This window comes from Acomys minous (genome assembly GCF_964271855.1).
Source record: "Acomys minous genome assembly, chromosome: 5".
NCBI lineage: Eukaryota > Metazoa > Chordata > Mammalia > Rodentia > Muridae > Acomys > Acomys minous.
In genome coordinates, this window is record NC_140494.1 from 73,564,634 (window position 1) to 73,590,172 (window position 25,539).

Below are 25,539 nucleotides of genomic sequence, written 5' to 3' on the forward strand. Positions count from 1 at the left end.
CTCAACATTTCGTGACCAAAGTTTAAGCAGGGATCTTGTGTCCTAACCTTTTCCAGAGTCTTCCTCCCTCTGTTTCCCATTACAGTCAATAGCATGCCCTCCTCCCAGGTCTCAGCCTTATATTCCACGTCACATGTGTTTTGAGCTCACCTGAGCATTACCTGAGGTCTCTTGACCTTCTCCGTAGCTCACTGCATCTTACATAGGAGACAAGCAAACTTTGTACATGCTAAATATGATAAAGTGACTCCCAACTTGTTTTTACCATTTTGACCTTGAGTTTGATGCAGTAGCCTGAGCAGAGACCTCCCCCTAGAGTCCCAATAGGAAGTTCTCACATCTATCCCAATCTCCTAATAAGTGAAGACTTTCATGGGATGTCGTTTTTGGACTAGTGTCCAATTACAAGTGAGTATATACCATTTGAGTTTTTCTGCATCTGGATTAACTCAGTATGATCATTTCTAATTGCATCTGTTTGTCTGCAAATTATGGAATTTCCTTGTTTTTAATAGATGAGTAGTATTCTATAGTGTAAATATAACACAGTTTCTTTATCCATTCTTCAACTGAGGGACATTTAGGTTGTTTCCAGGTTCTAGCTATTATGAATAAGGCTGCTTTGAACATGGTTGAACACATGTCCTTGTTGTGTGGTAGAGAATCTTCTGTGTATATTCCAAAGAGTGGAATAGTTGTGTGGTGAGGTAGCCTTAATACCAGTTTTCTGAGAAAATGCCAGATTGATTTCCAAAGTGGCTGTACAAGTTTGCACTCCCACCAGCAATGCAGGAGTGTTCTCCTTTCTCTACATCCTCATCAGCATGTGCTATCACTTGAGTTTCTTATCTTAGCCATTCTGATGGGTGTAAGAGGGAATCTCAGAGTTGTTTTAGTTTGCATTTCTCTGATGACTAAGGATGTTGAATATTTCTTTAAGTGTTTCTCAGCCATTCGATGTTCCTCTGTTGAGAATTCTCTGTTTAATTCTGAGCCCCATTTCTTAATTGGGTTATTTGGTTTGGTGGAGTTTAATTTCTTGAGTTCTTTATATATTTTAGATATTAGGCCTTTGTCAGATATAGGGTTGGTGAAGATCTTTCCCCAGTCTGTAGGCTATTGCTTTGTTCTTTTGACAGTGTCTTCTGCCTTAAAGAAGCTTCTCGGCCTCATGAGGTCCCTTTTATTAATTGTTGACCTTAAGTCCTCGGCTGTTGGAGTTCTGTTCAGGAAGTTGTCTCCTGTGCCAATATGTTCCACACTCTTATCCCACTTTTTCTTCTAACAGATTTACTGTCTCTGGTTTTATGTTGAGGATTTTAATCCACTTGGACTTGAGTTTTGTGCATGGTGATAAATGTGGGCATACTTGCATTTATCTGTATGTAGACATCCAGTTAGACTAGCACCATTTGATAAAGATGCTATTCTTTTTCCTTCACATTTTAAAAAGACATTTAAAGATCAATTGTTAACTTCATATGGAAAAACAAAAAACCCAGAAGAGCTAAAACAATCCTGTACAATAAAAGATCCTGCAGAGGAATCTCCATACCTGATCTCAAGTTGTACTATAGAGCAACAGTAATTAAAACAGCATGGCACTGGCACAACAATAGGCTGGTTGATCAATGGAATTGAATTGAAGACCCAGAAATGAATCCACACACATATGGACACTTGATTTTTGACAGAGAAGACATGCCCACTTTCAAATCTTATCTTAGACCACAACTCCTGAGTAATGAGAAAGCTAAAAAAAATTACCCCCAAAACAAACAGACCCCAAAGTTGCTTCTTCATGTGTTCCTCCAGCATAAGTCTAGAAGTATCTCAGAGTACTCGCCATAACAGCCCTTCAGAGCACTGCCTGGAGGAGCAGGCAGCCTGCACCCATTGCCCCTGGATGATCTCGTCTTTGCTCGCAGTACCTCATGTGGTACCACCTCAAGGCCTCTGTAATTATCTGCCTCCCTTACTCGGGACAATGTTCTATTAAAGCTCATTTTTCAGGATATCTGGGGGTAAATACTATGTTTACTGTATTTACATCTGTCAGTCTCTCATGGCTGTCATTAAAAGAAATGTATTTAGTAAATAAACAAATGGGTGAGAGAAGGAAAAGTTAGAAGTAATGAATTAAGCATAAAGCCACAGACTTTTGAATGAGTGAGACTTGGAAGTGTCTGGATTTTACAACTTCTTTTTCAGTTATTTATTAAAATACAATCTGTGGACTTGTTTTGGATGGTGGATTCCCTGACTCCATTCTTATTTTCGCAAGTTTTATTGATCAGCTAAAATATAATATATACATATGTAAACATGCCTACACAATGAAACCTTAGAATCTGAGCGATGTATACTAATTGTAGGTGTCAGAAATGGTCATGAAGAAGTGAGTCTGAACATCTCTGCAGTTTTCTTGAGTAATAAGATGGTCCCTGAGAATGTGCCTTTATTTAAATTTGGGGACAATTTAAATGCATGTAGAAGGAGCTAAAATAACTTCTCTGGCTCCCAGGAAAATCAGGAGATATTCATGCTCAGAGTCAGATATTTATGTCCTTCAGTGGAAAGCCTGATGAGAAGAGTGCTAGTCACACTTCTAAGGAACTGAAGTTCTGTCTATGATTGCAATCTGATCTTCAGTCTTCAAAGGAATTCACATGTGATCAGTGGCTGGCCATAAATGTAAAAATGGAAGGGTAGGAAAATAATCACAGAAAGACAAATGACTCTGATGGACTAGAACTTCTGCTGGACCGCCGCTCAGGACTAAGATGAATCACCTTTGAGAACACATCAAAAAGCGTCCCTGGCCAAATGTCTAAATATCAATAAAAAAAGAGACCGTTTAAAATATATCCTAAAGAGGCATAATTCTGTTTAGGCATATTTCACAGTTCCATTTTTCTACTATCCGTCTAACTATTCACCTGCCCATTCATCCGTCATTCATCCATCTGTCTAACATTCATCTAACCACCGCCCACCCACCCACCCATCTACTCACCACCCATCCACTTATCCACCACCAGGCTATCTGCTGATCATCCACATGCCAATCCATCCCTCCACCCACCCCCATCCTCCCATGCATTAAACGTGTGATAGGAGGTAGGATTCAATGTAGTCTTAAGAAACTCAGGAAAAGAGTCTCTGGGTCATTAATGCTTTATATGAAACCTGTTGTTTGGAGAACTCATAGCTGGACAATAGGTAGCTAAAGGATTGATGTAGAAATGAGGCTAGAGAGAAAGTATTGCAACAGATGGGGCAGTATAGAAAACCACTCTGAGTCATAGTTTCTTTGCCTTTTCAAGATTCTACAGGCTGCCCATTGTCTTAGTTTCACTTTCTGTTACCGTGATGCAGTACCCTGACAAAAGCAAGGTGTGGGTGAATAAATTCATGTTAGCTCACAGCTGCAGATTATAATCTGTCACATCAGGAAGGTGCATATCACATCCATAATTATGGAGTGAGGAGAATGAATGAACCCTCGAATGAATATGTGTTTATATTTTTTCAGCTATCTCCACTCTTATATACTTCAGGAGCCCCTGCCTAGGGAATGGTGTCACCCATAGTGGGTAGGGCTTTTCGTCTCAATTAGGAGACATTTCCTGTAGACATGCTTAACACCAACCTGATGCGGATGATCCTTCACTAAGACTCTCCCAGGTGGATCTAGATTGTGTTACTAGACACAGCTTCCATCATAGTCACATTCTTTGCTTGGGACTCTCTTGCTCCATGTTCAAATGTAGCAATGCTTTATCTCTGTGCCTTTATATCTAACCAGGAAAATATATACTTTGATGTCTGTTCACAGCAAAGGTAGTCTGCCATGGAAACTAGTATGTTAACAGGGTTTGAGGGTAAGGCCTTGTTAGGAACCATTTTTTTTCCTGTGAAAACTTTTTTTTTATTACATCTTTTTTTTAAATTAATTTATTCTTGTTACATCTCAATGGTTATCCCATCCCTTGTATCCTCCCATTCTTCCCTCCCTCCCATCTTCCCTTTATTCCCCTCCCCTATGACTGTTCCTGAAGGGGATTACCTCCCCCTGTATATGCTCATAGGGTCTCTTCTCGGTAACCTGCTGTCCTTCCTCTGAGTGCCACCAGGTCTCCCCCTCCAGGGGACATGGTCAAATGTGAGGCACCAGAATACATGAGAAAGTCATATCCTACTCTCCACTCAATTGTGGAGACTTTTCTGACCAGTGGCTAGATCTGGGTAGGGGTTTAAAGTTTACCACCTGTATTGTCCTTGGATGGTGCCTTAGCTTGAGCAGGACCCCTGGGCCCAAATCTGCCTACCATAATGTTCTACTTGTAGGTTTCTGGATCCTTCTACTTTGCTATTCTCCCATGCTTCTCTCATCCAGAGTCTCAATGGGATGTCCTCCCCTCTGTCCCAGCTTCCTGGTAAGTGAAGGCTTTCATGGGACATGCCCCTTGGGCTAGTATGCAGATATAAGTGAGTATATACCATTTGAGTCTTTCTGCTTCTGGGTTAACTCACTCATTATGATCATTTCTAGCTCAATCCATTTGTCCATAAATTTCCAGAATTCCTTGTTTTTAATAGCTGAGTAGTATTCCATAGTGTATATGTACCACAGTTTCTTTATCCATTCTTCTATTGAGGGACACTTAGGCTGTTTCCATGATCTGGCTATTATGAATAAGGCTGCTATGAACATGGTTGAGCAAATGTTCTTGTTGTGTGCTGGAGCATCTTCTGGATATATTCAAAGGAGTGGAATAGCTGGGTCTTGAGGAAGCCCTATTCCCAGTTTTCTGAGATAGCACCAGATTGATTTCCAAAGTGGCTGTACTAGTTTGCATTCCCACCAGCAATGAAGGAGTGTTCCTCTCTCCCCACATCCTTGCCAGCATGTGGTGTCACTTGAATTTTTGATCTTAGCCATTCTGATGGGTGTAAGATGGAATCTCAGAGTTGTTTTGATTTGCATTTCCCTGATGACTAAGGAGGTTGAGCATTTCTTTAAGTGTTTCTCAGCCCTTTGATATTCCTGTGTTGAGAATTCTCTGTTTAGTTCCAAGCCCCATTTCTCAATTGGGTTATTTGGTTTGGTGGTGTTTAATTTCTTGAGTTCTTTATATATTTTGGATATTAGACCTTTGTCAGATGTAGGGTTGGTGAAGATCTTTTCCCAGTCTGTAGACTGTCGCTTTGCTCTCTTGACAGTGTCTCCTGCCTTACAGAAGCTTTTCAGCCTCATGACGTCCCATTTATTAATTATTGACATTAAGGCCTGGGCTGTTGGTGTTGTGTTCAGGAAGTTGTCTCCTCTGCCAATATGTTCCAGGCTCTTCCCGACTTTTTCTTCTATCTGACTTAGAGTCTCTGGTTTTGTGTTGAGGTCTTTAATCCACTTGGATTTGAGTTTTGTGCAAGGTGACAAATATCGGTCCAGTTGCATTTTTTTACACATAGACATCCAGTTAGACCAGCACCATTTGTTGAAGATGCTATCCTTTTTGTTAGGAACCATTTTACTGTCTAACACAAGAAAATCAGAAGAAGGGGGAAGTGATGTGTCAGACATAGTAAAATTAAAGGTGGATGTCTCTAGGGTGATCTGTAGAAATGAAACTTGGTTATGTGTACATGTGGATATTTGATGTTCCAGTATTCCAAACAGCAAGAATGGAGGAAACTCAGCATTCGAAAAGATATTGAGAGAATTAATCTATTTCTGAGCATATTAAAGTGAAAACCTGGCAAGAAAAGTTGTTTAGTAGGCAATTCGATATGTGAACTGATTTTTTAAAAAAATCCATATTTATGTTCAAGGTGTTACAAAGTTGGTTAGTAGCTTATTACCAAGTACTATACAGAGTTGGATTATTACAAATCCAGGGCCTAAATTATATATATATGCATATATATATATATATATATATATATATATATATATATGCTAAAAAGTTATCAGATAGCAAGTGAAACCTATAGGAGAGGTCTCTCTGCTGTGGCATAAGCTGTCTACCTGCTGATTGCATCACTGTATCTGAAAAAAAAATGCTGTTATTTATGACTTTTGTTCCTACAACTATAAAAATGTAACACAACTATTCCTAAGCAGAAATGCGTTTTCAGGACAGTATAAATCCATGCTCTTGAGCCATGGTCACTTACAGTTGGCTCAAGCATAAACTCACTCTTATTACCTTTGAGGGAAGAGCGTGTTTCATGTCAACAGATTGGGATTGGGAGCTCAGAGAAGATATTTGCAGATAAAAATGTTAAAATATTGACTCATGGATGGTAGGTGTTGAAGAAAGATCATTTGCAAACAGTAGTAGGAGTTAAGTGAGACAGGTGCCTCCATGATGAATTGCCCACACTTAGACACCTTCAAATTTTTCTTTGCTTTGGTTTCAGATCAAAACTTCAAGGGAAAAAAGACAGATGGAACATGCCCCAGATACCTACTCACCATTTTCAGCGCTTCAACTTGTGCCCCAGGACCTTGAGTTAATCATGCCTAGGAATCTGGCAGCCCTCTCTTCTTCCCAAACTCTGTAATGTCCACCTTCCACCTCGTTCTCTATAATGCATCCTTCCTACAAAGAGTTTTCCTTGATGGCTTTGTACGGGCTCTCAAGGTTAAAACCTTGCATTTGTTTTGTTCAAAGAAAGCACAGCTTTTGGAAACAGTCCATTTTTCTCATCTGTTTCAGGTAATTACACATTTTCCACTTCTTTATCTCCTTATTATCCTCATTGGCTTGTCACAAGGCAAGTGGGAAACCCATTGGGTTCCAAGAGAAGCTAAGAAGCAGAGTTTTATTCTGAAAGCTTCTATGAGTCATGATTTCTACTGAACCAAAATCAGTAGCTTTTTTTCCTTTCCAAGGATCAGAGGCAATTTTTACTCATTTCTTGTAAGGTCTTCTCCTCACCAGTAATCTTATTTATTTCATTTAAATCTTTATATTTACATTATTTATATGTTCTCTATATACTGTTCATCATCTCTTTCTCTGACTTTTCTCAGGTTCTATGATGTTTTGTGTACATTTCTAAGATTTTTATCTTAGATTTTATTGATATTAGTTGCCCTTACTTATCTAATAAGCAGATACTTAAAAAAGAGACAATGGATTTATATTTAATATATTTTATATCAAAATTTCAAAAGTATGGGTTGTGGAACTGGAACTCTGGGCTCAGATTCTACTTCTATCACTGCTGGTTTAAACATTGTCTCTTGATTTCTGAATCTTTTCATAGAAAAGAAACAGTATTATTCTCAGAGGATTTCTTGGAACACTCAACAGTGCTACACATATTATCTGAAAAATGTTAAATACTAAATAATTTATCCAAACTACTAAAGAAAGTGTATGGCCTATAAGCTAAAGTAATATGCCATTAAAAGTGCCTCTGTACCTGAGTTGTTCACTGTAGATTCAAAATGAGCTGCTGGTAACATCGCAAATGTCAAAATATTTTTTGTGTCATATTCCATCATAGATAAGAATTTAAGAACTTTTTAAAGCTGCCCCAGATATCACAGTTTACCTCTACTAGCTCAGATCCTGCTCAAATAAGACCTCTTCAAACCTGACTTCCTGAGAGGCAGCACTTCCCCCTCCACCCACTATTCTCCTTAGTTTCCTTGTTCTTCCTGTTTGTCTTCTGTTTTTTATTTGATTTTTATCTTTCTCTTCCCATCAGAATGGTTCTCCATGAAAAGAAATGCAAAAAAAGCAAATACTGTTTATTCACTCTTATATACCTAACTGAAATCATACCTAGCACCTGAAACTGTTTTTTAAAAAAGTGAATTATTTGTAGAGTTGCATATGTGGTAAAAACACAAAGTGTTATTATAATAAAAGTAAGTTAAAATCCATTTATTTTGTATTATTTTAGGTCTAATTCTCTTTTAAATAATAATTTGGGGGGACTGTTGTATATAGAGTCATTCACATTTAACAAAAGCAGTAAAAAAGCTTGTCACCTATCAGTTTACAAATGTGTATGTATGTAACATATTTAAATATAAATTTTATCTGTACATAGCTTTAGTATCCTTACATGGAAAAGCTGGACTGACCTTTGGGTCAATGGTTAGGACTATTCCATTGAGTAATTGATCTTTTTTGTCCCCATTCTCTGAGGCACACTGATCTTGCTTGAAAGTCTCCGGATTGATTGAAATCCTGTGAACCATGGAATTGGAGGAAGAAAAGGAGTCATTGTGTAAGGAGACTATTGACACTTTGATCAGTTCAAGTGGAATCAAATGAAACAACTGGCATTCTCTTGCACATCTAATGATGACGAAAATTGGGAAACTTCCTTGCAGTGTATTTATCGGTATACAACGAGTCCTTCCTTAGATGCAGTTTGTGTTGCCCAAACTTGGACTCGGTGAGTAATTAAACAAGCACAATAAGGACATATGCTCAAACATTTCCTCCTTGAAATGAGATGTTATGGCTTTAAAAGGTTTCAAATTAGGCATATTAAAAATAGAAGGCTAATTAAATAAGCAGTAGTACACTCCTAAATGGGGACATTAGAGAGTGATTGAATTTTGCTGTGATTGTGTTGAAACCAGAACCCTTTCTATAAAACCTAAGGTGAAAAAAATACACAGAAAACTTAGAATGAAAATTTTAAAAATCAAGCATCAAAGTGTTAACTTAATACATACGATGTTTTTCTTTTATTTGCCTAATTTCCTGATAGTCTTTTGGTACAAACTCAGCAAAGGAAAAGAGAATTTCATGTTTCCAGGCCAGCGATGACATTTGGAAACAAATTACTTTAATCCTACCCTACCTTGCCCCAACCCCAGCTTGTCTTGGTGCCTTGGCTAGCATTGTACTGTTCTGTTCTCTGGAACTAGTACTTCTCAGAACAACATACATCTCTCCCATTTTCTTCTAAAGTTTTTTTTTTTTTTTTTTTTTTGTACATTTAATGCCTCAGGTTCTGGTTGGAACTGTCTTCACATTTTATTCATTCTAAAATTACTTTTCTAAGAAATGCAGATTTCTGAAGGATGATTCCTTTAGGAAGTATTTCATGTAATTAATCTTGGGTGGTTTAGGAAGAACTGCTTTGTTGTCTGGTTACTGGAGAAGAGAAGGAGTTGCCATTTTCCAAGCAGTAATTTACATGCAAATAGCAATCAGGAGCAGCGCTGAAAGCCGGCAGTAACGGTGCAGCTGTTTGCATAGCCGTTGATTCTTAGGGATCCCCCCAAGGAAGAGCAGAGATGAATGACCACCGAACAGTTCCTGTTCCATCCATTTTTCTTTGCCGTGGAAACGCTGTGTGTGCTGCCAGCCGGACCAGTCTCCAGCTGAGAAGAGCACAGTACTGGTTTAGGAAGGGACTGGTCAGAAAGGCCTGGAGAGTGCAATATTCTCCTGGGCATCCTGAGCCTATTGTCTGCAAGCAGAGACCACTCCACAGGCTCTGTGAAAGTTTCTTGTATGGGGAGGTAGGGGACAATGAGTGTCTGCAATCATTTCCTATTTTTGAACCCAATTTTTTTCAAGTAGAGATTAAGTCTCACACAGAGAGACATGGTTAATTTAGAAAACGTCTGTGGCTTATGGGGCAGAAATTCAAATTGATAGGCTTTCAATTTGGCCTTTTTTTGGTAAAGTAAACTGAAATTCTGTGAACAATGCTTTTAGTTCTAAAAGCTATTCTGTCTTTTGTGAGATTTTTAAAATAGAAAGTCTTAACACTTAGGAATAAAAAACCAGGTACATGTTTTAGAAAAGAAAAAACCATTCTACTTATTAAAATAGCTTACTGTGTTCAATAGTTGATTATTAATTGCATGGTCAAGTAATTGCAGAAATGAAAAAGCAGACACAATATTAAAATCAGTCTTTGAAATGGAAGAGATGTATTAGTTAAATTTTGAGTGATTACAAACCCTTATTTACTTAGCCTGGCTGAAGAGAATAGATCAGCTTTAATGCTGCCTGATTTCAAGTCAGTTCCTTGTTATTGAAGAGTTTGCAACCAGTAATTTATTATTGACTGGGTGACTCATTTCTTTATCAATGATAAAAACTTTTCTATGACCAAATAGTAAGAGGCAGGCAGGTTAAAGTCACTCTAATGGCAGGGTGGTACTGTCTGTTCACTGTCTTCTCTTGATATGTATTTATATATGTATGCATATATGTATGTATGTATGTATGTGTATGTGTGTATGTGTGCGTATGTATGTATGTGTGTATGTACATATGTATGTGTGTATGTGTGTATGTTAAAGGAAATAGAACATCTCTGAGAACATCAGCAGCTCTCCTCTGCACAGTGAATAGCAGTGAGGAACTCTCCAGCAAGCTGGAACAATGTGGTCAGAAATACTGCCTAATAGTAAATTTAAAGCAGTTACTTGTAAAACATGTTCACATTTTAAAAACAATTGACTATCTTGATATTATTATGAATTTCGACAAATTCCTTAAATTAAGTATTAATGTGCCTGAAACACCAAAGGGGGTCACCCAGAAGACCAAAAATTTTAGCTAAATATTTCCAGTTCATACTGAAATTTCAGAAGTCTGGTGTCAAGCATAGATCAAAATATGGTTGTATTGGTTCCTCCTACATAGTCCAATGGCATGCCAAAAATCAACATTGAGGTAAATGGGAGACTCTGTTTAGCTGGCCCATTCACTCATTTTTCTGAGTAATGTATACCCATTGAAGAACAAATAGACAATAAATGTGCATGAAGGTAACAGTTGGGCTCATAATCTTAAATTGTAAGAAAAAAGCCACAGCTTTTTTAAAGATTTTACACAACTGGCTGCCTGACTAGAACTTCATGATTGTGGAACTTTAGGAATGATGCAGATCCCAGGCCACATACTGTGAGTTGTATTTATTCCTGGAAGTAGCTAGTCATTGCATATTTCTGTGTCTAACCTAATATCCTTGTGACTATCAAGTAAAACTTTTGGAATGCATTAGCTTGATTGACCACTGTTTTCCATGAAGACAAAAACCAAGAATGTCCTCACATGTCGGAAAAGCCCCATACTGTACTTCTCTTTGCGCTCTTGTAACTCAACTATTCTCTTGTCCCACCAGTGGATTTTTTAAATGCCACGATTGATTGTTAGCGAACAAGTGATTCAGCTGGCCTTCCTTCAGGGCCTTTGCAACTGGTTAAGTCATCACTTGCCTCTGCCAGGTATGCCAAGAGTGTGTGGGCAATATAAGGACCCTGCAGCCCAAGCTATCTTTGTGTCTCTGTTTCAGCCTCTCTTTCTCTCCCTCTCTCTCTCTCTCTCTCTCTCTCTCTCTCTCTCTCTCTCTCTCTCTCTCCTTACGGCTCACTCTCTGTCTCTATCCCTTCTCTGGCTCTCTTCTTCCCTTCCCACAATAAACTTCCTTATACCAGAACTGTTGCAGTGCTGCACAATTCCTCAATGGGTACACCTTGGCATGGGCCTGCCATGATACTCCTCACCGAATCATCATTATAAATCATAATATTAGTGCCATGTCTCAGGTTTTACTTTATTCTGTGATTTGAAGAATATATATATATACACACACACTCACACACAAGCACACATTCATGTTGGGGGGATGCTTTTTGAGGCAACATGAATCCATATTCTTAGGCCATGTGTATTCTCATTTAGTTCAGAATAAAATATCCAAATACCTTTAATGTGTGAGTTGTACTTTATACTGACAGTGATTTCAAACAAAATGCTATCCTTCAAAGTAAGTGCCCTGTGAAAATTAGGACACTGATGCTTCGATAACATTGTTCTTTCCAGGTACACTCAAGTTTGGGTCTGCCCTGGACCAGCCAGTTATCACAGTGGTGTCTATTACACCCCTCACACAGGGGTCTGCAGGTGGCTGAGGTTCTCCCAGGGTGACTTCCTAGAACTGACGTTGGCCTGTGGGATTAACATTTGATGGACACATGCCCTGTAGAAGATGTTTTAGATACAGTGAAAACTTCCAGAAGCACTGCTTGGGTAGATACTTTCAGGACAATCACCTACTCGTGTTCTACACAGTGATCTTCTTCTTGTTCAGGCAAATTTCTATGACATAAGCGTGTTCCAAGAGTCATAAAGATGGAGTTGGAAAAGCCCTTATTTATTTTGTGAGGCAATAATGAGAGTTCAGAAAAATGACTCACTCGAGGTCATAAAACGTTGGTGTTTGACCCAGATCAACCCAGGTCTTGAAAGCTCAGGCCATCATGTTTCTGAACAAGGGCAGCCTTTGAATTGAATAAAAATGCTATGTGCTCATAGAGAAAATACTTTCTTTGCAAAAGAGGGCCACAACTCCTCTGAATGAAAACACGCACGGACATACCTGTCTCTGCTTGCATCTTAGTTTTTTTGGAACACAAGCCTAGCCTTGTAAGAAGTGCAGGCCCTGTGACTTTGATGGGCACATTTACTGGCTGAAAGAGAATCAGAGAAGCTGAGAATTTTTTCACCTGCCACCTGTGATGTGCTTTCAAGGCAGGCAATTCAATTTGCACCATTATCTCAAGAGAGTTCCTTGGCGGTGCAAGCGAGCTCTGCTATTTAAATCTTACAGCTTGCCTGTTATCAAACACTCAGAGATTCAAGAAGAAAAGTTAGGATATCTCAAGGTTTGTTTTCTAAAGCTGACATTAGTCAAGAATAATACATTAAGACTTATAAAACATAGATTATCCTATCACTATTATGTAGGGCAATGTAAAAGTAAAGTAGCATATTATACTTTCCTTTATGTGGCTCTCAGAAGCTGTTTGTTCATACCTTGAAAAAAATTAAATAAATAAAGAAGGCTGGATTGAGTTGCCTCTTTTATTCAGGTTATTAAGGTTCACAAAATTATTTTCACTAAAATAAGTTCTGTGGTAGAGGAGAAATAAAAAGGAAAATTGTAGTGGGTATTGGTAAATAGAGGGTGCTTTAACTTAGGCGGGATAAGAAGACAAGTACAGAAGAAGGAGGAAGGAGGGTAAGATAACATGAAGATGTCTGAAAAAATCATAAGCAATCATTATTATTTAACCTACTCAAATTATATGTAGTATATATGTCTGTGCATACATACAGATACATGGTTTAAATGAAAATGTCACATCTGGGCTGATACTGTTTTTTCGAAGAGCTGTAGACCATCCAACAAAAGTCCTAATGAGAATCCCTCTTTTGAGTTGCTCAGAGTTGTTCCAAAAACCTCCTTAAATAGCAGTAAAAGGTGAATATGTTTTGCTAAAGACATCGTGGGTTTTGGATATAGGAGGACCCAGAGAACCTGCTCTTGATCTGACCTGAAAGCCTCCTCCCTGATGACAAGCTTTCATGTTACCAGAATGTACCACACACGCTTTCAAGGGAAGGCAGAACCAATAGTCCTAACCAGCTATAATGCTTTTAAGACTAATGATCGTCTTTCTCGCTCCCGGGCCATCTCGGTGGCTGATCTTGGTTGGAAATTGTCCCGCACCTAAGGCAGGAAGATGGTGGCCACAAAGAAGATGAAAAAGTCTCTAGAGTCAATCAACTCTAGGCTCCAGCTTGTTGTGAAAAGTGGAAAGAGAGCCGGGCGTGGTAGTGCACGCCTTTAATCCCAGCACTCGGGAGGCAGAGGCAGGCGGATAGCTGTGAGTTCGAGGCCAGCCTGGTCTACAACGTGAGTCCAGGACAGCCAAGGCTACACAGAGAAACCCTGTCTCGAAAAACCAAAAAAAAAAAAAAAAAAAAAGAAAGAAAAAAAAAAAAAGAAAAGTAGAAAGCATGTCCTGGGATACAAACAGACTCTGAAGATGATCAGACAAGGCAAAGCGAAAGTGGTTATCCTTCCCAACAATTGGCCAGCTTTGAGGAAATCTGAAATAGAGTACTATGCCATGGTGGCTAAAACTGGTGTCCATCACTACAGTGGCTATAATATTGAATTGGGCACAGCGTGTGGAAAATACTAGAGAGTATGCATACTGGCTGCCATTGACCCAGGTGATTCTGATATTATTAGAAGCATGCCAGAACAGACTGGTGAAAAGTAAACCAGGAAAGTTTTCCTTTAATAAAAATTTGCCAGAGCTCCTTTTGAAAAAATAAATAAACAAAAGACTAATGATCATCAAGGCAGGAAACCCTATGGAGTACAATAACTGCTAGCAAATTTTGTTGATAACCAACAGCTTTCCAATTGCACTTAAGACCTACTCAACAAGAGGAAAATCACGACTGGGACTAGAAACCTAGCCAACTACCTGGGACTAGACAGGTCATGAACCTTAGAGGAGAACTTGCAACTACCTATATATAGGTAAGTGTAGCTCTCATCCCTCACCAAATAAATTTCCCTTTGCCATAGATAGAGACTACAGAAAAACCGGAACCAGTCAAAAGGCAGAGTGTGTCTGTGAGGTGTCCAGCCCATCTGATACATCTATGCCATAGCTTCTACAGTCTGAGGTCAGGGATAATTGCCTGAAGATTGTAAGAGCCAGAGGCATGGGGCGGGGCGTTGCTGACAGACTGTATCTCCTAGAAGTGTCAGAGAAGCTACCATCATGAAGTCTCTAAACAAAACCTGAGCAAGTATAATGTTAAAGAGACACATTAACATGAAAGAGGAGAAGGCCAAAGGCCTCAACTCTAGGCAAAGAACTCCAGGTAACTAAGGAACTCTGAGTGTGGGAGAAATAATAATCTCCAGGAACGGAAGAGCACACCACTTGGTTATTCAATACCAAGAGGTCAGTCATGAAATCATATACTTATGGGTATCATATGGACTGATCAGGTTGCACATGTATTTAGGTATATGTATATATGCATAAACACACACACACACACACACACACATACACACGAAAAACAACTAAAGAAAAAGAGGCCATGAGTTCGAGAGATGATGAAATTGGGGGTACATGGAATGGTTTAGAGGGACAAAAGGGAAAGATGAAAATGATATACAACTTAAACATCATAAAAAGTAATAATTATGATAATCAAACTAAAAATATGAGAACATGCTATGTCTACACTCTTGCACATATAATTTATAATTATCATTTGAATTAGATAGACCATCATCCATATTTCATGGTGTGTTTTAGAAATTGTAATATCATACACAAATATAAGTATGCTGGCTAGTTTTAAGTCATAAGCTAGAGTCATCTAAAAGGAGGGAAACTCAATTGAGAAAATGCCTCCATAAAATCCAGCTGTAGGATATTTTCTTAATTAACCACTGATGGGGGAGGGGCCAGGCATTGTGGTGGTGCCATTCCTGGGCTCATGGTCCAGGTATTTTAAAGAAAGGAGTCTGAGCACATCATGATGAGAAAGCTAGTAAGCAGAACCCATCCTTGGCCTCTATCTCTGCTCCTGTCTCCAGGTTACAGCCTATGTGAGCTGCGGTCCTGACTTCCTTCATTGATGGACTACGGGTGCAGAAGCGTAGCCAAATAAAGCCTTTCCTCCCCACCTTGCTTTTGGTTATGCCCAGCATAGTGGTAGTAACCCTGACTAAGACAGTATGTTGACACATTTTTGCTGCACTAGTTTAGCTGTTTAGCTCTCAGCAAGGGAAGAGGTAGATATTTTCTACCTTATATGAAGATGCTGTTCATAGGATTAGACACAGGTGTTTTCTGCTGGCTGAGCTTCCAGAAGGACAGAGGCTCCAGCCTCTGCTTGTTGCAGTGGATGAACCTCATTGTTTCCTTTTGGTGTAAAAACAATGTGTGCTTGGCGCCCAGGCCTGGGCCAGGTGCCAGGATGATTTACTGTTCTACTGGCAGAGAGACTGTCTTGGGCACCAGGAGAACCTAAGTCCGGGCAGAAGGCATTCTCTTCCAAATGCACTAATGGCTCCAGGCATTTCCATCCAACGGTTTCTTCTTTATCATTCTCAGAGCCACTAGCCTGCATTTCTCTTGTGCAGACATCAATGGCCTCACAGAAGGAACTATTTGGCTTCTGAGTCCCAAACTCAAAGGTCTCTCTGAGTATTACTTAAAGTAAAGCACAGTTACCTAATCTTTTGAAAAAAAAAATCAATCTGTTATCTGCCATTATTTGTACTCAGATATGTCCATTTCTGTCTTCTGTCTCTGTCTGTCTGTCTGTCTGTCTGTATATATCTATCTATCTATGTATCTATCTATCCTCTCTCTCTCTGTCTTTCTGTCTTTCAAAAACAAAACTGGCTTTAAATTTGCAATCTTGATTTAGCCTCTGAAATTCTGGGATTACACTTGTGCACAATGAAGCTTATCATCATATAATGAATCTTTTGTGTTTTACAAGTTTTTTCAACTTCGGGAAATATAAATAATGCAGATACAGTATGTCTTTCTATCCTCAGTTTCTCTGTTAAATTTGTATTTGCGGGGCATTTTTAATTGCCAGACCTGGTATAAGAGTGCAGAAAACAATACATATTGCTCAGATTCTTCACCCAAAATAGTTTCTCTCAAGGTTTTTGATTGTTTTTGTTCACTAAACATACATATATACCTATGTGTTCACATGTCTTTTCCTTGCATGCATATTAATAACTCAATAAATATATCCTGCTACTGGTTGAGAAGAATAGCATATGAAAAGTAGCATACTTTCTTGTCCTTTTCAATTTCCTCAATTTGGTAATGGTAATCAAAAGACCTCTTGAAATAGCCACATATGGAAAGCATGGCAGGAGCAAAAGGCCACTTTGCTAGCTAAATAGCCAGTATTTCTATACTTGAATCCAGACACAGCCAGCTAATGCCATATTAGTCATATCTTTGTTGTTTATTCTAAGCTTCCTGCTGGGTCCACAGTTCACTTGCTCCTTGGAGAAGAGGCAATCCCACACAAATGCCCCATGGCAGAGCTAGTCTTGTGAGCATCTGAGTGCTGTACAACAGTGGCCATGTGAGATCTGATGTTCACAGTAGACACTGTCACTGCTGTCTCATAGAATTGGAGACAGGGACAACCTTGAAAAGGGAAACAGAATGGTGCGCAGTCCTTATCTGTCTTTGTAAAGGTTTTTTTTTTTTTGGGGGGGGGGGTTGGCTTTTGGACACAGGGTTTCTCTGTGTAATGGCTCTGGCTATCCTGGAACTCACTCTGTAGACCAGAACACAGAGATCTATCTGCCTTTGACTCCTGAATGCTGGGATTAAAGATGTGTCTCACTACTGCCCAACTGTAATTCCCATGATGTTAATGTCCTAGACAGAGGCTATGACTTGACTTCAATAATGACAGACTAAGTAAAGTGGAAGAAAGCATATGTCTCTCTCTGTTTTCCCTCCATGATGGGGTGAAATAGCTAATGCCAATAAATAATCCAAAAGGCCTCTCACAAAGTGCTCCCACTGCATGGGCAAATCAACAGCACTGATTTAGGTTTGTGGTCCTTTCTTATATATAAATATATTGTTTCCATCTTAATCTTTCAACCAGGTATTCTTCCCTCTCCAGTTATACGGTTTTTAAAAATTGTTTTATTTTACATCAGAACCTATTTGAAATTTTCACCATTTCTTTACCTTTCAGTAATTTACCCATTTGATCAATTTAAAAGCAAATCAGCCATTCCAAGTAAAGAGACTGTGTCTGCTCTGCTCTCTAGTCTTTCATAAGGACTATGGAATGGGACTGGCTACGTTTCATCAAGCTCTACAAAGATGCTGTGACAAGTGCCTTAACGTCTGTAAATAAGTGTCAGAACGGTACAGTTCAGCACAGACTGATTTAGAGTGGAACTAAAACACCATGGGAAGTGCGGGGCACGTGCATGTTCTGAGCATACGTACTATCAGCTTGTATTGTCCGCCAGAGCATTTCAACTGGTGTCAGCAGAGGCGCCATTGGACCACAGAGTCTCCCCAGATCTTCTTCCTCCTGACAGAGTCAGGGGAGGGCAGCTGGGTACTCTGTGTATTATCTGTGCACACTCATGGTTTTGGCTTCGGGCAGCTGTACCAGTCAGCATTCATGGAAATCGGATGAGAACAGGGAACAACAGCCTGACTGGTAATTCACTCACATGGAGTCGGCCAAGTGCCTTTTTTGTACATGCTGGTGGCTTAAACATGTTATATGACGTCCACAGATTCAAGTCAGCAATGTGATAGTTTGCTTCTTCTCTTGCCTCAACCCAGATGCACTTGAGAAAAGAACCTCAACTGAAGAATTTTCTGGAGCAGCTTGTGATGTTCTTGATTGTTAGTTAAGGTGGGAGGACCACCTGGAGGTGGGCGCCATCAACCCAGGTTCACGGGCTGGGTCGTGAAATGTATGAGTAAAGAAAACCAGCTGAGCATAATGCAAGCTGGCCAGCAGGAGAGCTGCATTTGTTTCTCTCTGCTCTTGACTGTGGGTGTGAAGGGACCAGCTCCTTGAGTTTGTTTTACCTTCCCCTCAAAGATGCTATGAGCTGCAATCAGGAACTGTAAACCAGATTAACCCTTTGATCTCTGAAGATGCTTTTGATCAGGGTGTTAGAATGCAAGGGACAGAAATGAAGCTAGAAAAAGTTGGAAGCAGCAGTCTATGTGACCAGAAGGTGTCAGAATGAATACTTATGATGACTACTATGTTGGGAAAATGAAGCATCTTGGGAAACATATCTCGATCTTTTTTTATATACTGAGAAGATTTTATTTTACTTTAATTTTTATTTTTTTATTAATTCATTCATATTACATCTCAATACTTACCCCATCCCTTGTATTCTCCCATTCCTCCCTCCCTCCCGCTTTCCCCCTACTCCCCTCCCCTATGACTGTTCCTGAGGGGGACCTCTACCCCCTGTATATGCTCATAGGGTATCAAGTCTCTTCTTGGTAGCCTGCTATCCTTCCTCTGAGTGCCACCAGGCCTCCCCATCCAGGGGACGTGGTCAAAAATGGAGCACCAGAGTTCCTGTGAAAGTTACTCAACTGTGGAGAATGTCCAGTCCATGACTAGATCTGGGTTGGGTTTCGATGTTTACTTCATGCAAACTAGTACATATCTCGAGCCTATAACTTGGAGAAAACCATGGAATGGGGAGGCTACAAATCTACTTTATCTATGAAGCATAGAAAGACAAAGAGTACAAAAGTAGCTGCATGAAGTCCCCAAAGTAGTCCAGTTTTACAAATCAAAGTGTTGAGGGGTGGTTTCCAGCTGTTGAGCTAATAGGGAAATGGCATTTATTGATCAGCAGGTATAGAGTCTCAGTGTAAGAAAGTAATCTATGGAGAACTGCCACACGGTGCTGTACCCAGGGCCAGTGACTATAAATTATTCACTTGAGGCAAGAGGATAGGTTGCATTGAACTATTTTTACTATGATAAAATAATTTTAAAAAACCAAGCAGCTTAATTCTTAAGTGGCAGGAAAACAAAAGATAAAACTTGAGTGCTGTGGGAGGAAGGAGGAGCTGCTGTCGTTTCTTCTGTTGCAGATGATGGACATGAGGAGAAGAGTGGGGATAGTGAGCCTTCTAACCCACAGACTGCATCTTTTAGCCTTAGCAACCGCTTCTAGGACATGCATGTCCCTTTGCTTCTGAGCTACCAGGTTACAGTTGGCTGATAGGTGCTTGTCTCTCTTTTGGTCCTTTAATTTCGACATGTATCATCTTGTTCTCTTAATCTCTCTGCTCATATTCATTTTCCTCTCTAAAGTGAGGTGCTAACTAGATAACATCCCCTAAATAGAAAACACTTACATATTAATCATGTGAACCTGCAAAGTTAGCTAAGTGGAAACATGGAATTAATCTCTCCTCTTTCTGCTCTCTAGTATCTGATTTTTGGCTGTCATTTATAGCTGGTTTTAGTGTTGCCAGGTTCCATATTAAACCTAAAGTATTTTCGTCTTTCTTGGACTGTCTCTGCCCTCTTTTTCTCTCCTCTGTCTTCTCCCATGAAATTAGACATTCACATGAGTATACAACACACACACACACACACACACACACACACACACACACACACACACACACATTCTGTTACAGTGAAGTTCATTCTTACAAATCCACTTCCACACATATTGTTCTCATCGACACTTTGTAAAGAACTCTGTTCTCTCAAGGATACGGCTTTATATGGCCTGTGGTACTCAGTGGGCTGCAGCATTTCCAGGAGCATATGCACAGATGCTGAATGCTAATAAAGCAGTATCATTGATGCTATGAGAGTCTAATCATTCTGAAATAAAACATCCCAGACTGAAGGAGCATCAATCGCCTGCTTCAGTGTTGTCATGGTAAATGGCTCCCTTGACCTTGCGCTCCTATCAATCTCTGGTTCTGAAGATGCAGTCAAATTTGTCATTGGGCATTTAATTAAATACAAAGCCCTTCAAGGTACCATTTGCAGCAAATACCAGTCACATTTTCTCCCAGTGTAGAAAATTATAGTCTCTAACATGGACTTCAAATTAGATTGAATACTTTGTTTTGTACTATTTGGTTTATAAATTGTTCCTTTTCCTTCTCTAGTGCATTTTATAACATCTAATGAGAAAACTCATATCTAAGCTTATGTTCTCATTAAGGCCCTGAGGACATGTTGCTTCTAGAAAGTTCAGAGTACAGTTCAAGTATGTATTGAGGGAAAATAATCTTCCCACATTATTGCAAAATATCAAACTGGCTGGAACTTACAATTACACATAAAGTAGTGTTACTTTGTAAACCCATCACAGCCATCTCCCTAAGTGCTCAGAACGAATTGCTTCTAAGACTTCTAGGAGTCGTAGAGAAAATTCAGTTTGTGTCATATTCTAAGTTTCTAATGCAGCAGGTGGAGCATGGGTGTGAATTAGGTATCTGAATCAGGTGGACGATGAGTGTGAATGGGGAGACTGCAGCAGGTGGAGCATGGGTGTGAATGTGAATAAGGAAGAGCATGGGTGTGAATGGGAGACCGCAACAAGTGGAGAATGGGTGTGATTGGGAGACTGTAGCGGGTGGAGCATGGGTGTTAACGGGAGACTGCAGCAGGTGGAACATGGGTGTGAATGGGAAAATGAAGCAGATGGAACATGGGTGTGAATGGGAGACTGCAGCAGGTGGAACATGGGTGTGAATGGGAGAATGAAGCAGGTGGAGCATAGGTGTGAGCAGGAGAATGAAGCAGGTGGAGCGTAGTGTAAACAGGGAGACTGCAGCTGGTGGAGGTTGGATGTGAAGCAGGTGGAGCATGGGTGTGAATGGGAGAATGAAGCAAGTGGAGCATAGGTGTGAACAGGAGAATGAAACAGGTGGAGCGTAGTGTAAACAGGGAGACTGCAGCTGGTGGAGGTTGGATGTGAAGCAGGTGGAGCATGGGTGTGAATGAGGTATCTTAATCAGGAGGATCATCGGTGTGAACATGTTGACTAGAAGGCCAAAGATATATAAGATGAATCTCTACGTCACAATTTACATGGACCTCTATGCCTGTAGCCTATGTCTTGAAAATAAGGATTTTCATTTACTTTATAAGGTATAAAGTACAATTTACTATATAAGCTATTCAAAGAAACTTTTGATGGATAGGTTTGTGGTAATTTAGAGAAAAAACAAACAAACAAACAAACAAACAAAGACCTCTATCATCCCAGCAAAGGTGGCATGCTCCATCTGTCTGTGTAACAGTTGTTTTGTTTGGTTTTATACAGTCCTTCCCCTTAGCTGTGGAAGTAACATCTGACATCATATTCCACTTCACTCTGCCCTAATTTTAGGAACCACTGTGGTATTTAGATTAAAATACAACATCTAACTACAACATCTGGAAACGAGCCTTCAGCTCCATAATCTAGTGCATGCTGGGGGTTGTTGGAAAGTCGTAATTAGGATGGTGCAATATTGTTTATGCCATGAAATTTTTTCATTAAGTCTATTGACCTCATGCTAAGATAGAAAATTATTTTTAATAAATAAGAATTTATCAACCAGTTGTCAGAAACTTTTAAATTTTACACCAGGGGCTTTCATTTTCCTCAGAATCTGCAGGGTACCTGGCACAAAGGAAATAAAAGGCTAACTTATGGAGGAGATGGGCAGGGCAGGAGTGAAGGGAAAGTGGTCTTGAAGATCTGTTTATTGATTTAAGTTTATTATTAGTCTACTCTCTTAGTGTTTAAACTATGTTTGGAAAATAAGGACTCCAAGCTCACTCTGCAAGCTACTAAATTTGGATGAGAATATTTTATTTGAACTTTTAGTCTTAGGCATAAACAGCTATAGTATTAGTTCATAGGCTTTCTGCATATCCAAAATAAAAAGTCACTAAATTGCTTTCAGAGCTGATTGTCCTCTGAAGTTACCCCAATGGTCTATGCCCTCAAATGCAAGATTGGATATTTTTTGTGATTTTGACAATGGTATATTTAGCCTCATAATATCTGGATATAGCAAACAATTTATACATAACTGTGGCAATGCATACTGTTTTCCTATGACAGAATGACAGACAGAAAGAGAGAGGGGGAGAGAGACACTATTATTTCCTTTTCTTGCTTCCAGAAACAACATATTTGTGCTCAAAATTGGATAGTATTGTTGTATGTATAGAAATCTGAACATGTGCGTACGTGTGGGTGCACAAAGATACAGGCATGCACAGGTGGGCCACATGCTGATAATGGATGCCTTCCCTTTGAAGAAGGTGCATGTTATAAAGATTGACCTTTCAGTATAATTGTTTGCTGTTTCATGGAGCTTGGGAAAGCCTGCACACATACAAAGCCGGCTGATGGTACCTGGAGTTGGAAGAAGGGTGTGGACCCCGGTGGGCAGTGCAGACCGTGGAGAGGAGGAATAGAAGCAGCATGAAGGCAAGAACACAAGCGGCTCTTAGACCCAGATCAAATGCAGACTCAGGCAAGCGACTGCTCGCCTTCCTTTCCTCACTAACCTCCTGCACCTATGAACACTGCAGACCAGGAAACACTTTCAGCTGAGTTTGTTCCGAAATGCTGCCATTCGCAGGACAGGCATCTGGGAGCATGCTTTGGCTTCACTAACGTCTCACAAAGGTCGTACATTGCTCTTCCTTTTGAAGGAAGTGCTGTGATGCTGGTCATACTGATATGACATAGTTTTCTACTTAAAAATATCAGCGTGGTTATCAATTTTAGAAACTTCCTTAAAGCTTTGCTGTTCTGCTGCCTGGAAGCTTCTTGATTACTAAATATTATAGAAATAGCCAATGATTAAAACCAGTGACCCCTGGGTTCCAATCTACCTATCTACCCACAGCAGCAGACGACCTGGTGGGAGCTTATCCAACCCCCTTTAGTTCAGGTAACTAACTCCTTTGAATAAATTAACCCCTGAGAGTTTTTTTTTTTTATCAGAATTGCAAACTAGGCCCACTAAGAGCTATTTTTCCTTCCATTTTGATAAGTATGATCTGCCTAAAAGAAAGCAAGACAGCCAGCCCTGCCTTCATTCCAGGCCTCCTGCAAGCATGCCCGCTTCTCTTCTTGTCAACGCTGCTGCTTGATGAGAGACACAGCATCAGCAATCTAGGTGATACCAGGCATTGCGCCATTTTTAATCTCAACACTCCCAAGTTGGAGACAAGTAGATCTCTGGGAGTTCAAGGTCAACCTGGTCTATTTACAGAGTCCAGGACAGTCACAACCATATAGTGAGCCAGCCAGGCATGGTGGTGCAAGCCTTTAATCACAGCACTCTAAGAGGCAGAGCCAGGTGGATCTCTGTGAGTTCGAGATCAGCCTGGTCTACAGAGAGAGGCAGGATAGGCAGGGTCACCCAGAGGAACCCTGTCTCAAAAAAAAAACAAGACAAAGAAAAATAATTTTAGAAAGGAGGAACTTAGGTGAGCATACCCCAGATATAGTGGAGAATTATCATGTCCGACAGAAGGGAAGAGAAACAGACCTCTCTGTGAAGGTTACTGTGGGTATTTGACTAGAAAGAGCAAGGCCAACACATTCAGGCAGAAAACTGGTGGAGAGGTAAGCTAGGTTACTAATGGAGGTTCCATTTCTGTGGAGAGCTGCGAGGTGCCACGCCTTAACATGGCGTAGGCTTCCACCTTCCGCCATCCCGACGGCAAGCGCTCTCTAAGATAAACAAGTCTTTATATGGCAAAAGCTGTGCAAGGGTAACTGGTAATCTGATAACAAGCAGTCCTGCTCTGACGCGGACCTATGAGGAGGTGGCACCTGGCATGAGCTGATTGGCCCTTGAGTTGTACTTAAGCTTGGCCCTTCCCTTCTTCGGGGCCATTCCCACTGAGCTTAATCCTGAGTAAAGATCTCGAGAAGTCTGGTTGTTGGTGTCTTATTTCCACTGGACGGTGCGGCGCCGACACATTTCAACACATTATAATATGCTAGATTTATGGGGAAATGCCTTGTGTTGTGTCCAATTGTGTAATGTACTCAAAGCCAACTTTTCCCTTTTCCCAAGAGCTACTACTCATGATGTCTTACAGTATTTTCCTTCAATGCAGCCAAGATCAAAGTTGACAGTATTAGAACGTATCTAGTATAATACTTGACTTCTGTGAATAAACATTGAGAGATAGTTAATGTGTACATTTTTTCTAGAACATTTTGCTACCATGCCTGACTATACCAAAATGTCTGAAAATTGTTCTCATTTTTAAAAAGTGACATTTCTATCTTCTTTTCTCAGACTCAGTTGATCTTTGCTGTTTATGGCAATATGTGAGAAACAGACAGTTTGGCAATTCAGTTGTATTCAACAAAATATAATAGAAAACCTTCATCAAGAAGGAACACAACACACGCTTTTACAACTCCAACTCACCATGTAATTCTCCAACCTCTTCCACCCCAGAGTATTATCATTAGTACCTAGTATCAGGATGTTGCTCCTGTTACAGTACACCTCACAGAAGATCCCTCCCTCTAACTGGAGAGTTTCTCTTAGTTATTATTTCCAGTCCCAGTGTGATAGCTACAGGCGCTGCTGGGTAGATTAAAGGTTATGAAAATGAGCACCCTTCCCAACTCCACTCTGCCTGGAGTAGGATTCACACCGTGAAGACAACTCATAGAGGTGAGTGAGCTCTTGGGGTGGGGGTTGGGAGCATCAAGTCCTAGCCCAGTGTTGACTCACAAGGACACTTGAAAGCAAAAATGAACCAGCTGCATAGAACTTCAGCATACCCAGGCAAGGGGAGTGAGTGGTCAGTAACATTATGAGTGTATTGGCCCTGGTTTAACAAGAAAAATGTCGTAAGTGTTCAGGTTCCCATTACAAGGTTGTCAGAGCAAAATTAGTGCATGGTGCACTCCAAGGGACAAATTGTTCTGAATTTAGTGATGTGTGAAATCAGAGTTAGGCAAAATGCTAACATCAGGAAGAAAGCTGGCAAGGACTCATATGCAACTACTGAAGTGTCAACAAAAATAGTTACATTTTTAGGGACCTTTCTCCTAAATAAATTCTAGAGGGTGCTAAGAATGCACACAAACCAATAACTCTTGTTTATTGATTTTTAGCATTTACCATCATTTAAATTTATCTTACCTTAAAAC

The 25,539-nt window shown here is 40.0% G+C and overlaps 1 protein-coding gene and 1 pseudogene across 5 annotated transcripts in view; one reads left to right on the forward strand and one right to left on the reverse strand.

Annotated features, from left to right (window-relative positions):
- Positions 1-25,539, reverse strand: part of CNTN5 (contactin 5) — a 1,112,028-nt gene that overhangs the window by 209,812 nt on the left and 876,677 nt on the right. The gene's annotated exons all lie outside the window — the stretch shown is intronic.
- On the forward strand, positions 13,517-14,139 carry LOC311597488 (large ribosomal subunit protein eL30-like; annotated as a pseudogene). The gene is made up of 2 exons: positions 13,517-13,614; positions 13,801-14,139. The product of its transcript is annotated as a large ribosomal subunit protein eL30-like (transcript).